This window comes from Rhagoletis pomonella, unplaced genomic scaffold (assembly GCF_013731165.1).
Source record: "Rhagoletis pomonella isolate Grant_MI unplaced genomic scaffold, Rhpom_1.0 Rhpom_scaffold_00003, whole genome shotgun sequence".
In the NCBI taxonomy this organism is placed as follows: domain Eukaryota; kingdom Metazoa; phylum Arthropoda; class Insecta; order Diptera; family Tephritidae; genus Rhagoletis; species Rhagoletis pomonella.
The window spans coordinates 18,081,936-18,099,746 of NW_023458557.1; the positions used below are offsets into that span (position 1 = coordinate 18,081,936).

Consider the following 17,811-nt stretch of genomic DNA (forward strand, 5'->3'; position numbering starts at 1 on the left):
GCAATATTCCAAAAAGTGTTTTTTTAATAACTTATACACGGTTAACCATATTAACCCTCCACCTCCGACTTGTTAATATAGGGTTAATAACGCGGCGGTTGGTACCCCTTCTATCATTTTTGGGCGTTTTTTATTGTAAGTTGTATCTTAAACTAGAGGATTACCGAGTTACTTTCTATATGCACACTAGCTGTGCACTAGGTAAACATTACACACAAAATTATGAAAGGTGCGATAATGCCATAATTCACTTTCACATTGAGAAATAAGACCATACGGCCTTATTTCTCAATGTGAAGTTAAATAAAGCCATAGGGCGTTATTTCCTATGTCTTTATTGCACGGCGCCGCGCCGAACCAACCAATCTCTCCTGCCAATGCTACTACGCAAATAGGTATTCAACCCAAATCCCAAATGTGCACTTAAGCATAAAGGTAGCAAAGCAGTACTGATTAAAACAAGTATTTTATACTATTCTCCAACGCTATACGAAACGATAACAAAAACAAGGGGAAATGAAAAAGCGTCAAACATGACACCACGGTATTTGGGTATAGCGCGCGCTGGCACATTTTGGCGTTGGAAAACGCAACGCTTAGCGCTCCAATTTAGGTGCGGCAGGTGCATTTCGACCCCGGAATTATAAGATTTATTATATTTTAAAGCTTCCGGCAAAATATTTCGGAAAAATATTAAGACTTACGTGAGCTGTACCGATTTGAAATAAACCTCCAAAAATCCCATTACTTTGCTTCCGTTGATAAAATTTGTAAACAATTTTCTGCAGAGCTTTTAAACATAAGTTCTTCTATCACGTGAAGGATTTTTGAAGAAAAAAAATTTTAAAGGCTAATTTTATTTATAAAAAAAACCGATTTTTGGATCGTGTTCAAATCGGCCCCAGCCCACCTAAATCTTAATACTTTTCCGAAATATTTTGGCGGAAGTCCTAAAATATATTAGTTTTCCTATGGAAAAACAGAACCGATGTTTTTTTGTGTGGAGAATGATGCAATGATAAAAATAAATAAAAAATATTTAAAGTCGATCCAAAAATTCCAGTGGGGTTTCAACCCCCAAAATCCCCCACCCAATCAAGCAGTATTTTGGTTATATTCAAAAGATTCCACATTGCATCGTTATTCTCATAGATACTATAAAAGTTAAAAAATTTCAAAAATACGGTTTTACACTTTTAATCCTAAATATCTCGAAAACTAGAGGCAATAGAATAATTTGATGGTTAAATTTTTACCCTACGGCAAATTTTCTACAGTAATGAGGTTTCAAAATCTACCGCAGTTGTTGGCCAGTGTAACAAAAACTTTTTGTTTTAATGTATATGTGTAAAGGGATTTATATATCTCACATAAGGCTGAGGGCAGAGTGGTTGCTATAAGCGATACTTTGATATAGAGATATAACAAGTTATAAATCATATTCAATATTTTCATATGATTTGCTCGAAAGGTGTCAGATAATGGTCCGTTTGAATAAAAACTAAGCAATAGGTTTTTCTTAAACTTTTACCTTTTACTCCATTTATTCCAAGTAATAGTTCTGACATTTTAAGAAAAAAAAAAAACAATTGCTTCGTTGTCATTGATACGGCCGAGTTAGCGAAGATATTAGCGAGTTTGAGCTATAAAGCACGTAGTGAAATGATTTGTAGCAGTATTCTATGATATTTTCTTTTTAGGAATAGTTTCCTTTAATAGTTACTTTAAATAAAATTTTTTTTAATTGACACCTTTTATTTGTGCTATTAAGCTTTCACTCTGGCATTTTATAGAGCTGTTTATATCACATGCCGCACATCGCTTCTAGCAAACTCTCTGCCGTCAACCTAAGGAATCAAATTAGTCAGGTAGCTGAAAGCTAAATTTTGTTTTTTGCTTGTTTGCTTTCAGATTTGCCTTTTTGCCCTTGGATATTTTTAACGCTGGTTTAAGGTAGCTGAACTTTTTATTATTCAATAGTAAATTAAAACAAAAAAACATGAAGTAACATTTACTAGAAACATAAGGAAAAATCTCTGGATTTTGGCATATTGTCGTCGACTCGTGCAGCTGCTTACACTGATGTATTTTACATCTAAATATTTAAATAAGGGCCACGTTTTTTAGAAACTTCTTCGAGCTAAATTGCGATTTATTTTATTTTAAGAAAAATAAATAACACAAGTTTTATAGAAATAAAAAAATTTGTGAAATTTGCCGCTGAATCCGAATATGAAGTCAAAATATAAAAAAAATTCAGTTTTTGGAGATCTGAGAAAAAGTTCACTCACTTAATTGGACTTTTTTGGATATATCGTCGGTGATACTGCAGAACGTTCTATGTCACTTATTACCCCTGGTGCTTAATTGATATTTTATCTGTATCTGATCGCTCCTGGCAATAGCTAATCTTAATCAGCCAAAGGTAGACAGTTGTGTCATACGTTTATTAGGGTGCAGATGCATTCCGGTGCAAGTAAGAGACCATCTAAGTGTCAAGGGTACTAATCGACATAGACCGTTTTGCAGAATCACCGGCGATATGTAGATTGCCATTCTCAAATTCCTTTTTACATTAGTGAAGTTTATACAATTTTGCGTAATTTCTAACAAAATTTCCAAGAAATTTTACTTTCGATACAAACAGGGTTTGAATTCTTCTTCTTCTTTATTGGCGCTGTAACCGCCTAAGCGATTTTGGCCGAGTCCAAGACAGCAAGCCAGTCATTTCTCTTCTGTGCTAACTGACGCCAATTGGAAATGCCACGTGAAGCCAAGTCCTCCTCCATCTGGTCTTTCCAACGCAGAGGAAGTCTTCCTCTTCCTCTGTTACCATAGTCCGGGAGCCAGCGACATATTTTTGTCAATAATTTAAGTTTCGGCCATATTAATATATATGACTCGTATGATGTCGCTATGAAGCGTAGTAACGTTCCGCTGTGCCATTGTGGGAAGGCTACAGCAGCCTTCGACGGAAACAAAAACAAAAATAAAAAATTTAATTATGTCAGTTTTGCTACAAATGATATGAATGATAGAGTATATAGTAAAGAGTAAGAAAACGATGTTCAGCTGGCTGTATGCGGGTGGGTTATACTTCAGCTGCTCAGGTGAACATAAAACAAAGTAAAAAAAAATTATGATTTTAGTTCGCACGAAAATTGGTCAGCTGATAGTTGATATGATACTTAAATCAAATCAAACGTTCTGCTGGCTGTATGTGGGTGGAAAAACGTTCAGCTGAGTCAGTGAAGGTGTAACGCAGAAAGCAGGTATGTATATGAGAGGCGCTCTCAGGGCACGCGTAACTTTAATACGTCAACTGAACGTCTTTCCGCCCGCATACAGTCAGCTGAACGTTTTTTATGGTTTAAAGTGATATGCGAATATAACCATATAACTTCCTCGCTTTGGTCTGCTGCCGAGCTTTTAGCGTCGTCGTCCGAATCGCTATCAGAATCGCTTTCGGAAATTTCTGCCAGTATATCTTTGCCATCATCTGCAAACAGATATAATAAAAATGAGTTTTTAATCTGTCAATTTTATTGTGGCTTATTAACATTTTATTTTTAATATTTTTATTGAGCTTTGTACCACGATTGTTTATTAGGAAAAATTTAATTAGGTATTGTACATAGCTTAGTGGTTAACGCTTCTGACTTTTACATAGTTTAGGAGCCTGCCTAAACTATACAATAAAGCAAATAAGCAAATAGATGTATAGAATTGACAGCAACAACCACGCTGTCAAGTTTAAATAGCGGCAAATCAGCTGCTTTTGATAGTAGTTGGTTGAATAAGGAAAATGAATTAGCCACAAGAGTTTTCGGGGTGTACATAGCTCAATGGTTAACGCTTCTGACTTTGCACATCGATTATGAAGGTTCGATCCCTGTTGAAGTCTAGAAAAAAGAAGTGTGATGAGATGTGGTGATCTGCGAAATAGCTGCTATAACTTCTACCGCTTAGACTTTGTTGCTTTTTGAATTTTTCCTAATAAACAGTCGTGGTACAAAGCTCAATAAAAAAAAATAAAAATAATGAGTTTTTAATTTTTACAATTAATCACATAAATAAATGTTTATAGCAAGTACATATTAATTAATAAAAACCCGTTATTAAAAAAGAAAATATTAAAATAATGAAATAATCTTTGAACAAAAAAACTTTTTTATTGAAATTTGTCTTACCCTTTTCCGGCTGGATTGTTATTTCGTCAAGTGATGTTGGTAACTGGCTGTCAGTAAACCACTTAAATTGATATCTGTTGTCCATTTCTTCCCAGCCATAGTCTGAAGGTGTTTCGCCGCTGGGTACTTGTAGGTGAGCATTCGCCCAAATCTGAGCGATGTAGCACGCTCTGAGGAATTGTTGCTGTAGAGCCACTTTACGGGGTGGTAGTGCTGAGCCGTCGATAGTTTTATTCGGCAAGCGGAAAACATTATCATTCTCCAGAACCTTGTAGTTCCTCATGAACGTTGCGACCCTAGCTTCATTGATGTCATTAATTTTTTTGAAGCCGTAGAGTCGGCAGACGAATTCTTGTATTTTGCCAAAAAGATCTTCTCTACTCTCTTACAAATTCTTAATTTTTGTTCATCATTAATTATGGGCGCTTTTTTGCTTTTCCGGAAAAAGGCTGGGTTAGAGTCTTGATCTTGGTCCTTTTCGCCGCCTTGCACGACATCTTGGTCTTGACCATTGCCTCCTTGAGGGACATCTTGGCCTTGGATATTGTCTCCTTGGGGGACTTTTTGGCCGTGAAAATCGTCTTGGCAGGAAATATCAGCAACATCACCTAAGCTATGATTGCCTTCATGCACACTTTTATCAGTATGAACAGCACCTTCCTCACATTCGCCAAAATATTCTTCTTCAGCAACATCTTGCCTGAAAAACCAAGTTTATTCTGTTAAAGAAATACAGCTACACAAACTATTGTAATGGCAGTCGACCGTAGTAAACTTTTTGTAAACGACGCCGGTTATTTTAGGAGGTTATACAGTAAATACAAGTAGAAGAGTGGGCTCTAACAGCGTACAAATGGTAGAAAGAGGGAATAGTTGCATGCCCTCTCCGTTCGCATCCCTCTAACGCCCTCTCGCGGTGACGTCGGAATGCTTCGAGTTCGTTTTTTACGTATAGGGGCACATTTTTCACGTGTATGCTGATACAAGCTACTATAGGATTAGTCGTTAAAACTAATTACAGTGAAATTCCCCCATTGCGGACAGTCCTTGTAACCGGAACAGCTCGAATAGCCGGTTTTTATAAAAATGAAATTGGTGATTCCCCTTTTAGCATGTATGCACACATTCATGTCGTATGTGACAAATAGAGGGTGGCATTTACATTCAGTTTGTTAAATACATAAATCGCAATAACATTGCAATCAATAAATATAAATAGATTACATAAACGACAATTTCTGATAAATTTATACATATTTTTTTGTGGCCCCTCATAAGCGGACATCTCCCATAATATGACAACACTGCGACGGTGAGTGTCCGGTTATGAGGTATTTCGCTGTATTTAATTTCTGCTATTTCTTATTAAGAATACACTTTAATCAATATACTACAGAAAACATGTAGAAATAATGAAGTTTAATAAGGTTAATAAAACAAAATTACGAATAGTTGGAATAAATAGTGAGCAAAGAACTACGATAAAAATATGTCAATACTAGCTTGTGAAAACACTTCTTTATGAACAAATATTTAATTAAAATCATTTGACTTACCCTCCTATTGAAGAAGATGGTGCTTCCGCATTTTTTTCTGCAAGACTCGAGGCATGAACTCTATATTTTGGCGGTAAAGCTGTGAAGCGTTTGTAGCATTTGACGTGGTACAATTGGAAGTCATTCGGCTGGGCTGGCAATATAACTTCTTTTCCAAGTAAATTGTTGTTCTGACGAACTGTTAATATTTTACTACACTTTTTTTTATAGATTGTTCTGTAAACGATAATATATTTTCTTTTTTTTTTGCAAAAAAGCACAAAAAGGCACTATTGTCGACATCGCGGCGAGAATGCCCCGGTCGCGTCGCTTCACTTTCTATTCTGGCAGCGTTGTAGTAGATCTCACTCGAATGAAGGCTCCAAACACACTGATATGGTCAAGATCTATTCTTTCACTTGAACAATTGAACTGTGTGTCTATGTCGTCGGTGTGTAAAGTAAACGCTGTTTGGATGTTATCGCCCAGCAATCAGCTGCTTGTTAAATTTTGCCAGAAAAGAATAACGGGCCTACGCCATGTGCAACCTTGTACATATAAACCTTGTGATATGGCGGCTTCGTATCTTTATTATAGATAAAACAAAAACCGCAAATAAAAATATACCGCAAGACCTACGCGCGTAAAATGCGCGACGATTTAAAACTCTTGTATATTTAACATTAATAAAGTAGAAATAAAAAGTAATCTGGGTAAATGAGTAAATACGTGTAACTTTAGATACATTCTTTAAGTTCGTTTGAAAATTGGTTATATGATAGTTCACATATCACTAAACCAAAAGAAAAAACGTTCAGCTGACTGTATGCGGGCGGAAAGACGTTCAGTTGACGTATTAAAGTTACGCGTGCCCTGAGAGCGCCGCTCATATACCTGCTTTCCGCGTTACACCTTCACTGCCTCAGCAGAACGTTTTCCTCCGACAAACAGCGAGCTGAACGTTTGATTTGATTTAAGTATCATATCAACTATCAGCTGACCAATTTTCGTGCGAACTAAAATCGTAAATTTTTATGTTTTTTTTTTGTTTTATGTTCACCTGAGCAGCTGAAGTCTAACCCACCCACATATAGCCAGCTGAAGATCGTTTTCTTACTCTTGTAGTAGAGTGTATAACTCTATCATTCATATCATTTCTAGCAAAACTGAAATAATTAAATTTTTATTTTTTTTGCGTGGGAGGTTGCTGTAGCCCAACCCACCCGTGGTGCCGCAGCGGAACGTTACTAGGCTTTATAGGAGCATTATAGGAGGCATTCAAATGAATATGAGCAAAACTAAAATTGGTCGCAAAAATCTGTCGCTGGCTCCCGGACTACCAGCAGCGCAACCCGCGTTGAATATTTTCAAAGCCGGAGCGTTTCTGTCCATTCGAACGACATGGCCAAGCCAGCGGAGAAGCTGAATTTTAATTCACTGCACTATGTCTATATCGTTGTAAAGCTCATACAGCTCATCGTTAAATCTTTCGCAGAATCTTTCTCTCGAAAACTCCAAGAGCCGCCTCATCAGATGCTTTCATTGTCCGTGCCTCCGCGCCATACACCAGCACAGGCATGATGAGTGACTTATACAGCCCAATTCTGAATATTCCCGAGGATTTCATTTCTCGCGGATTTTACTTTTCTCGAGAATAAAGTCCTCCTATTCGAAACTGCCAGGGAGCAGCATTTTCCCCGAAAATTTGGGAGCAGGAAATTCGAACTTTCGAAGAGCTGTTTGACAGTTATTTAATTTGCGTGTTTTACACATAAACGAGTATTTCAGATTAAAGTTGTTAATATATTAGTGCGCGGAAATTTCAAATCTGTGTTTTAAATTAAAGCTCAATATTTTAACTACAGGGATAAGTTGAAAGATTTTAGTTTAGATCGCGCGTTTTCTTGTAATAACCCGAAATAGGTGGGCAAATAGGATAAGAGTACCCTTTGCTAAGTCCAGTTGCCCTGTGAATTTTGGAAGCCACATTATTAATAAACTAGTGCCCCGGAAATTTAAATATTAGTGCTAAATTAAAACTTAGTCTTTTAACTACACATTTGAGTTGAAATATTTTGATTTTAATCGCGCGTTTTCATGTAATAAACCAAAATAAGTGTGCAAATACCTAAGGGTACCCTTTGCTAGGTCCAGTTGTCACTGTGAATTTTGGAGCTGCATTGTTAATAAACTAGTGCTCCGGAGTTTTAAATATTAGTGCTAAATTAAAATTTTGTCTTCACTACACATGAGAGTTGAAATATTTTGATTTCAATCGCGCGTTTTCATGTAATAAACCAAAATAATAGCTTCCTTCAGGCTTATTAAGATTTCTACCTGTTTCTCATTTGTTGTTTTGGACCTAAAATGAAAGTTTTAAACGTTTTATTACACCAAATTTCCTTTAAATTGTAATTAACTTACATTTTTGTAGCAGTTCCCTTTTAAAATACCGATGAAAATTCTCCCAGAATAACGAAATCAATTCTCCTCCTTTTTGACATTCGTAATACCTACTTTTTTCCCGAAATACATTTTCCCTTTTTCGAAGATCGTTTAGAATAGGAGAATAGGGAAAAGAGGAAAAATCCTCAGGGAATTTTTATTCATGATAGGAGGAAAGAGAAATGAGGAAAAATTCCTAGGGAGTCTCATTCAGAATCGGGCTGATAGAGTGTGATCTTTGTACGATGAGAGAGGACTTTACTTCTCAATTACCTACTCAGCCCAAAGTAGCACTTGTTGGCAAAAGTGATTCTCCGTTGGATTTCAAGGCTGACATTATTATTGGTGTTAATGCTGGTTCCCAAATAAACGAAGTCGTCTACCTTTTCAAACTTATAACTGTCAACAGTGATGTGGGTGCCAAGACGCGTATGCTCTGACTGTTTGTGTGATGACAGGAGATACTTCGTTTTGTCCTCGTTCACCACCAGACCCTTTCGCTTTGCTTCTCTATCCAATCCCGAGAAGGCAGAACAGATGTAGCCCTTGTTTTTACCGATAATATCGATGTCGTCGGCATACGCCAGCAATTGTAGGCTCTTGTAAAGTATTGTGCCTGACCGGTTCAGTTCTGCGGCTGTTATTATCTTCTCCAACATTAGATTAAAGAAATTAAAAGAAAGGGAGTCCCCTTGTCTGAAACCTCGTTTGGTATCAATCGGCTCGGAGAGGTCCTTTCCTATCCTGACGGAGCTGGTGGTATTGCTCAACTTCATTTTACACAGCCGTATTAGATTCGCGGGATAACAAATTCAGACATCGCGGCATAAAGGCAACTTCTCTTCGTGCTGTCGAAAGCGGCTTTGAAATCGACAAATTGATAGTGTGTGTCGATCCTATTCTCACGGGTCTTTTCCAAGATTTGGCGTATTGTGAATACCTGATCTATGGAGGATTTTTCAGGCCTAAAGCCACACTGATAAGGTCCAACCAGTTCGTTGACGGTGGGCTTCAGTCTTTCGCACAATACACTCGATAAGACCTTATAACCTACGCTTAGGAGGCTGATTCCGTGGTAGTTGGTGCGAATGGCGGGGTCGCCTTTCTTGTGGATTGGGCAGAGCATACTTAAATTCCAGTCGCCGGGCATGCGTTCATCTGACCATATTCTGCATACGAGCTGATTCATGCACCTCATCAGCTCCTCGCCGCCGTACTTGAATAGCTCGGCTGGCAGGCCGTCAGCTCCAGCAGCTTTGTTGTTTTTCAGCCGCGTAATCGCTATTCGTACCTCGTCATAGTCAGCCGGTAGGACAGCTACTCCATCATCATCGACTGGGGACTCGGGTTCGTCTTCTCCACTACTTTCAGCGCTGCTACCATTCAGTAGGTTGTAAAAGTGTTCCCCCTACAATTTAAGTACATCTGGACATCGGTCACTAGGTCGCCTCTAACTCTCTGGTAGAATTTTCGGGCGTTCTTCCTGTCGGCCAGCATCTCAAGCTCTTCGCACTCACGTATTTCGGCCTCTCTCTTATTGCCGCAAAGTTTGAATTGCTGACTAAAAAATATCATAAGCAACACTTTTTTGCTTTTTAAAGCAAGGAGCTCTTCGTGATTTTCAATACATGTGCTTAGCTACGACCAACAAAAATAAATTAGCGAAAGCAGACAGAAAAAGCGCAAAAGAGGCTTACAGCGCAGTTTGGTTTTGCTTAGACAGTCAGTAGGATGCAACATCGTTCTTACAAACATCGATATTTTCTAACACATCATCGATGTTAAAACACATCGGTTATCAAAACGATACATCGATGTTTCCCCCGATGTTTTAATTTCTCATCTACTGCACGATGTAAAATGTAGCCAGAAACATATTTTTAACTCGAAATAAATAGATTCTTATATTCGCTACAAATTGAAGTAAATATGTAGCTATTATGTAACTACGAAGTACCTAAAAATCGAAATTTACTTATCGCAGCGGTTTTAATAAAATGAATTAAATAATAAATTTAATAAAATGAATCAAAAGAAAACACATTTTTTAAATTGAAAAAGGAATATTTTAATATACACTGTCGATCAAAAGTGAGTGTTTGATATCTTTTGCTCAATTCTTGCATTGTTTTTCAAGTTAAAATTTATTTGTTTATAAAAATATTTCAAACTTTATACAGAACTTAGAAAAATTCAACACATTTTCGTCTGAATTTTGAATTTTTTAATCTAAATTACTATTATTATTAACTTACTAGAACGACGTAACCAATGTCCTGCATACCCAGAATGTTTTTAAAAGTTCACACTAAGAGCACAATTTATATGAAAATTTGTTGAATTTTTCCAAATTCTGGTTAAAGAATAAGCCATATTTTTATAAAAAAATACCAAAAAAAATTAGCTTGAAAAACATTACAAATATTTAACCAAAAATCAGGATGCACTCACTTTTGATCGCCAGTATATGTACATTAGACTGTCCCAAGAATATATGGAAAAAAACTTGTGTGCAAATTTTGATATGCATACCCTCTATATTTGTGTCTTTTAGCCTAAATAGCATATATATGAAGTTTTATGGCCGTAGGCTAACGATAACCCGTGCCGACTTTTAGTTGAACTTCTAGTTAATAACTTGAACTTAGACTGCCAAATCGTCCATGAAAACTTTGGAAATGCAATACATTCGAAATGTTTCCCATATTTGAACGAATTTGTAGTAAATCTGCATCTTTAAATGTTTAATAGGACGACAGGATTTCTCCCAAGGACATCGAAAAAATTAATTATACGAAAAGTATAGCGGCGTTTTAACGGTGTATTACAAGGCTGCAAAACGATATGTTTTCTAGTCGAATAATTTGTGTATGTCCTGAAGGATTGCAATTGTAGAACATTTTTTAATAGGTGTGACAGGGCGTATGATGAACATTAAATTATTAAATTCAACTTGTATTACAAATTGTTTTCTTCATTTAAAAAAATTCCTTTAATAATATTAAATAATCAAAATAAATCGTTTTAGTCTTTCACATGTCCTCTCGGGTTGATATACCCTGCAGTGAAAAGCCAAACCAGTTAGAAAAAATACTAGTTCATTAACTAGTATGTGCCTACCAGTTCGACAATTTCGAAGAACTTAGGCGATCAGCGACATCTGCCTTTGAATTGCCAAAGCCAAAAATAAAACGCAATTAATTGCTTTTCTTACAAATGTCGGCTGTGGCGTCACGTGAAGACTACTGGTTCTGGTTCTGAAATCGCAGGTTCGAGGCCGCTTGGAGGTGGTAAAGATTTTTAAAGTTGAATAAATGAAAGTAAAAAGAATTTATTCAATTTATAAATAAATAACAAATTTGAAAATCCAATTGCGTTGCAAAAAATAAAAACATTTAGGAAGAAATATAAAAACAAAGAAATTAAACAAAAATATTTTTTTATAAAAAATAAATTTATTTTTTTTTATTTTATTATTTATTATTTTTTTAAAAATAAATTTATAAAAAATAAAAATAAAATAAAAAATAGGAAATAAAAAAATTTTACCGGCGCCAGGATTTGAACGTGGGACCTCAGGCTTACCCCGCGAGTGCTCTTCTCTGTCGGCCATTGTGACTGCTGGAGCGTCGCGAGCAAAAAGGCACACTTATGCTTTTCACGGGGCATGAATTGGCAGACTATCTCATCAACTGGTATGATGCTACTAGTATTTATACTAGTAGATGCTGATGCATAGCCTGACAATTGACATCTCGTAGGACATCGCAATGTTAAAAATACCAGTCGCTAACATTGAAAAAGGATAGAACGTGAACTAGTTCGGCTGAAACGCAAACCGGTAGAATTCTAGTTCACACCTAGTAGCTTTCCCTGCAGGGTAATGGTTGTACTTCCGTATGACATAAAAAAAATTTTACTAAACATAATTTACATTCGTACTGATTTACAACAGTTGAACAGCCTGAAGGGACATATAAAATAAGAAAGCATATGATTTGGTTTATTTAATATTTTGTGAGGCATTTTTTTAAGAAAAAGTAGTGTAGTAGAAAAGTTGAATTTAATAATTTTGTATTCATCATACGCCCTGTCATACCAATTTAAAAATGTTCAGAATTGCACGTTTTCAGGAGATACACGAATTTGTCTACTAGAAAAGATACCTATGTATGTATCTTTGTAATTAACAAAACTTAGGAGCTCAGCAAAAATTACTTTTGGCAACAAAATATCTCCGTTGTTGTGGATTTAAGCAGTTGTAACTTTTATCCGACATTACTTTTAATTTTCCCAATATTAAACAATATTGAACAAGTAAGAAAGTCTAAGTTTGGGCGGAGCCGAAGATTAAATACCCGGCGCAAGTATTAAATATATGTTTTTTCACCTTTCCAAAACCTACCGCTAGATGGTAAGCCGGGGTGTATCAATTTTGAGTAAATTAGCGTCCTTAAATTTCGAAATATTGCAGTTTCAAGCATTTCTGAAATTTACCGTTATATGAAAAGCGGCCGTAATTTTAGTCCGATTTCAATAATTTTCAACGTTTTGCTTTTATGTGGCAAGCACAATAACCGTATTTCTTGGTATCGAATTGTTGCAAGCATCAATTTTGAATAAATTAGCTTTAATATTTACTGATTTATCGAAGATTTTGTATTTCTCGAAATTACCGTTATATGGGATGTGGGCGTGGTTATTGTCCGATTTTTAAAATTTTCGGGCATTTAGTATGCTGTACCAAGGCCAACAACTGTTCCAAGTTTGGAAGAAATTGGTGTAGCGGTTACCAAGATATACACATGTAACCATAAATTTATAATATTCTTATTTTTCGTCTGAAAATTATTGTAAATATCAATTTTGAGTGAATTATCTTCAGTAGTTACTAAAACAACGCAGTTTTCGTATTTCTGGAAACTACCGTTATATTTGAAGTGGGCGTGGTTACAGTCCGATTTCGCCCATTTTCAATCCTACCTTGGATTAATGGAAACCCACATACGAAATTTCGTTGAGATATCTCAATTTTTGCTCGAGTTATCGTGTACACGGACGGACGGACGGACAGACGGACAGACAGACATGGCTTAATCGACTTCTCTATTTATTCTGAGCATTTATGTATACATGTCTATATCTATCTCGATTCGTTTTGGCTGTTACAAAGAACCGTTATGTGAACAAAATTAATATACCCTTGTGTACAAGTGCGCTCGGGTATAAAAAGTTTTTTATAAAATTTCTGGATCATGAAAGATGTACAAAGTATATGTTCTTTTTAATGTTTGCTGATTGCAGTCAGGATATACCTTCCTGTGGTCTTGTACGCATCGCAACAATATTGTTTTTGTTCCTCCTCAACTGTGATCAATCCGTGAAAGTCCTGCATTAATTTTACTTTTTTATCAAATTCTTTTCCTCCTTTAAAAAAATGCATTTCATAATATTAAATAAACAAAATAAAGTGTTTTAGTGTTTGACATGTCCTCTCGAGTTGATTAAAGAATAAACGTGGAAGTATTAATTAGAAAATTTGAAAAATATCCTTTGAAATTTTTATCCTTTAGTACCCTTATATATATTAATAAGATTTAAATTAAACTAAGATTCTTCAAAACTCATTCAAAATTAAAAATCTTGAAGGATAATATTTTTAAAGGACATTTTTGACATGTTCCAGAAGGATAATTGAAAACAAAAGTTATAGTTAATCTTGCTTCGAATTCTTCTTTCATTTGATACCCATATCTCCATATTTTGTGTAAACTTTTGGAAATATATTATAATTTATGGTCTTTTCGAAAAAATCCTGACCACAGATTTACTAAATATTATGTCCTAATACTGTAGGGAGTATAGTAATACTGTCTTATAAAGAAGTAAAATGAGTAAATTAGCAAAACACGCGAACTGCAACAAGCTTATTCTGATAACTTTGACTGCAAGTCGGCACGGGTTGCCGTGGTTAGTATTGCATAAAATTTTATTCGGATATTTTTTAAGATAACACCAATAAAATGAGGGGGTATGCGTCAAAAAAATCAATGTTGGTTTTTTGGGACAGTCTAATGTACATATAAAAACTTCCTTCAAGCAGCATATTTCAATACAGGTATAAGCATGCTGCTATAATTACGATGTATTTTAAATAAATATTATTTATTTAAATAGAATAATTTTGAAATGGAGTTCAGAAAAGATGCTTTGATAACACTGGTTTACAGCAAAAAATGTTCAATGGATGCCACTATCCAATTCCTATATAGCATTGCTCGCTGATTCCGGAAATCTAGTTAGTTTTTAATTCTATAGATAAGTTTTCGAAATACTTCAGCTTAAAACAAAAATTGGTTCCACTTAATCACGTATATCTTACGAACCAATTTAACAATCTTAATATGAAATACGGCAAATTAAATCTAATAATTCTCCATAAACCATATATACATCTCTTTCTGATAGGGCTGATAGTTTCTGACAAATTAATTAATCATTCCATTTTTTATTTTTTAATATAAAAAAATCAAACTTTAACAGAAGAAAAATTAAAAAAAATATCAGATTCTGTGCCAAATTTTAACAGTTGTGCTAAAGCCTGTTCTGTTACAAACATCAAGTTACTAATGGAGAAAATCGATGGATAAATAAAGAAATAATGAGTTGTCAAATGAAAATACGCAAAGATTTCTTGTATGAAAAATGAGCAGGAAAGAATGTTACTCATACGCCACGTTCACCTGAGTAACACGCTTTGCTGCTCATATTTCATACACAAATTTTTGCTCATTTTCATTTGACCAGTCACTTCGATTTTCTTCATTAGTTACTTGATTTTTTTGTAACAGAACAGGCTACAGCCAATTGCTAAAATTTGGCACAGAACCTGTTATTATTTTTAATTTTTATATTGTTAAAGTTTAATTTTTTTTATTTTTTTCATTGAAAAATAAAAAAAAATGCAATGATTAATTAATATGTCAGCAACTATCAGTCCAATCGGAAAGTGATGTACATATTAGGGTGCTTTTTTTTGCGACTATTTTTTTTTTTCGGTCCCATCGTGAAATTTTGTTGGAAATACCCAAAAAAAAATTCCCTGAAAGTTTGAGCCCTTAATATTAATTTTAAGTACTCGGCCAAGGCGTGTGAAGATTTTCCATTTAAAATACACGGGAACTTTGATTTTTTTTTTTTAAATTTCTATAGCTCAGCGGCATTTAATGGTATCACCTTGTCCAAAATGGGGATTTTCTCAGCATTAAATGCTCTACAAAAGTGCCCACTGCGGCGAAGTCGTAACTCACACCGGCGAGGTAGTACGGGCCACTAAACCTGATTTTTTCATGAAATTTACGTTTTTTCGCATTTATCTCGTAAATGACAAGAGCTATAGAAAAAATGTAAATGAGAAACTTGTAGGAAATTTTATTTTACGTGATTTTTGATAAAAATTTAAAACTTCATAAACTTAAAATTGAAATATCTCAAGCAGTATTGAAGTTAGCGATTAAGCGCTAATAAGCTTTTTTGTAGGAAATAAAATTTCCTACAAGTTTCTCATTTACACGTCTTTTCTGAACTCCATTTAAAAATTTTTCTATTTAAATAAGTAATATTTATTTAAAATACATCACAATTATAGCAGCGTGCTTATACTTGTGTTGAAATATGCTTTTATTTTTTATGAATTTCATTAGCTTTCATGTGACGTATCTCATTTTAAGATTGTTAAATTGCTTGTAAGATATACGTGATTAAGTAGAACCACTTTTTGTTTTAGCAGAATAACGGTAAATTGCAAATATCTCGAAAACGTATCCATAGAAAAAAAATTAACTCGATTTTTGGAATCACCGATTAATTCTACAAAGAATTTGGATAGCGGCGTCTGGAGAACAAAAACCAAACTAAAATTTGTGATCCAGTGTAATCTAGTCCCCAAAAGCCTACTTCTATCCTGAGTGACGGTTGCACCAGCTTTTGAGACCAAGCTCTGAATGAACGATGTCAACTTTTTCTCTTGATCTTTTTCCCATAAAATCGCCTATGGGCAAATCTAAAAAACAGGTACACTTTCAAAATAAACAGTAAAATTTTTTGATTTTTGGGCACACCTATGTTTTATATATGATTCTATTCGTAATCTCTTAATAAATCGATAAATATAAGTGTAATTAATTTTCATCAAGTGCTTCAAAAGTTAGGCGAGGAATAAACATTTAGATCGCTGATATAGAAAAAAAAATAATAATTTGTGTCCAAATTACGCTGTCCAAGTTGTAACTTTTAAGCAAAGATTTTGAAAGTTGAACTCACTTAATTGGGACGTTCTAAATTCAATGGCATCCCCCGTTTTGCCAGATTGGCTCCGGTTTTCCAGATAACGAAACTTTGATTTAATTGTAACTATTTTATAAATAACTCCCTCAGTTTGAAGTTATTTTACTAAAGTTTTGCATATAACAGTTTTCTAATATTACCTTAATAGTTCCTTAAAATTATCGAAATATGTTCACTTGAACATATAGCTCCAATACAACGGATTAATCAGATATGTGTTTTTGCTCTATAACTCTAACTTCATATCTGAATAATAAATCGTGTAAGCGCCAATCTATTATTAGTATTATTATTAGTTAAGGTAATATTAAAAAATGGTTATGTGCAAAATTTTAGTAAAATATCTTCAAAACTTAAGAAAGTTTTTCTTATAAAATAGTTAAAATTAAAGCAAAGTTTCAAGTACCGCTATCTCGTAGTAGAATCGGGCAAAACTGAGGACGCCATTGAATTTTGAAAACTCCAATTAAGTAAGAACAACTATCAGAACCTTTGTCGAAAAAAAGTTGCTTTGATACCACGCTCCAAATATTCTGACTAAAAGAAGGAGCATCATTAAAAGTAGTAAATCAGGGTTTTTACACACTTCTAGAGAAAATTTGTTGAAGCATTTTACAGGTACATGTAACGTTATCAGGACTAGTAGTTATAGAAAGATTTAGATCGTTTCGACGTATTTTCCAAATGTGCCTTCAATTAAGATGTTTTTGGAATAAAACTTACGCTCAAGATCGCATAATTTTTTATCTTTATAAGTTGGTTTATTTTGAAAGCACACCTCTTGCTAAGGTATCATATTATTAGTAATTCTTTGTAGAATACAATACATACTTAAAATGTTTTTAAAATGGAATGCTTCAAAAAGTTAAGGCGATAAACCAAACCAAAATTTTTGAAATTTGCGAGCTAGAGTAGAGTTACACACTTTTCGTTACTTGCCATTTAGTTGTTTTTAACCGACTTGCAAAAAAGGAGGAGGTTATCAGTTCGTCGGAATATTTTTATTTATTTTTTGTTATATATGTTACCGCATAACTTTTGGACCACGAGGTCATATATGTATGTATACATATATACATATATGTATGTATATTAGGGCGGGTCAATTTGTATGGATCGATTTTTTTCGATATTGTTCCTAGCATATTCGGATTCTTCATTAAATTCTAAGAAAAAAATTTCTCCAGACCATAGCTCTAAAGTAAATTTCGAGCCTGCACATTTTTAAAAGAAGATATCTTATATATAAAAATGAATTGCTGTCCGTTAGCCTCGCTAAGACTCGAAAACAGCTT

General features: G+C 34.6%; 1 protein-coding gene across 2 annotated transcripts in view; it reads left to right on the plus strand.

Annotated features, from left to right (window-relative positions):
• The window catches only part of LOC118735047 (protein gustavus), a 213,510-nt gene that overhangs the window by 45,829 nt on the left and 149,870 nt on the right, over nucleotides 1–17,811 (plus strand). For both annotated transcript variants that reach the window (XM_036464640.1, XM_036464638.1), the window contains one exon: nucleotides 1,912–1,953. The gene's annotated coding sequence lies outside the window, so the exon portion shown is untranslated. Of the gene's footprint in view, nucleotides 1–1,911; nucleotides 1,954–17,811 lie in introns of those variants that run through there.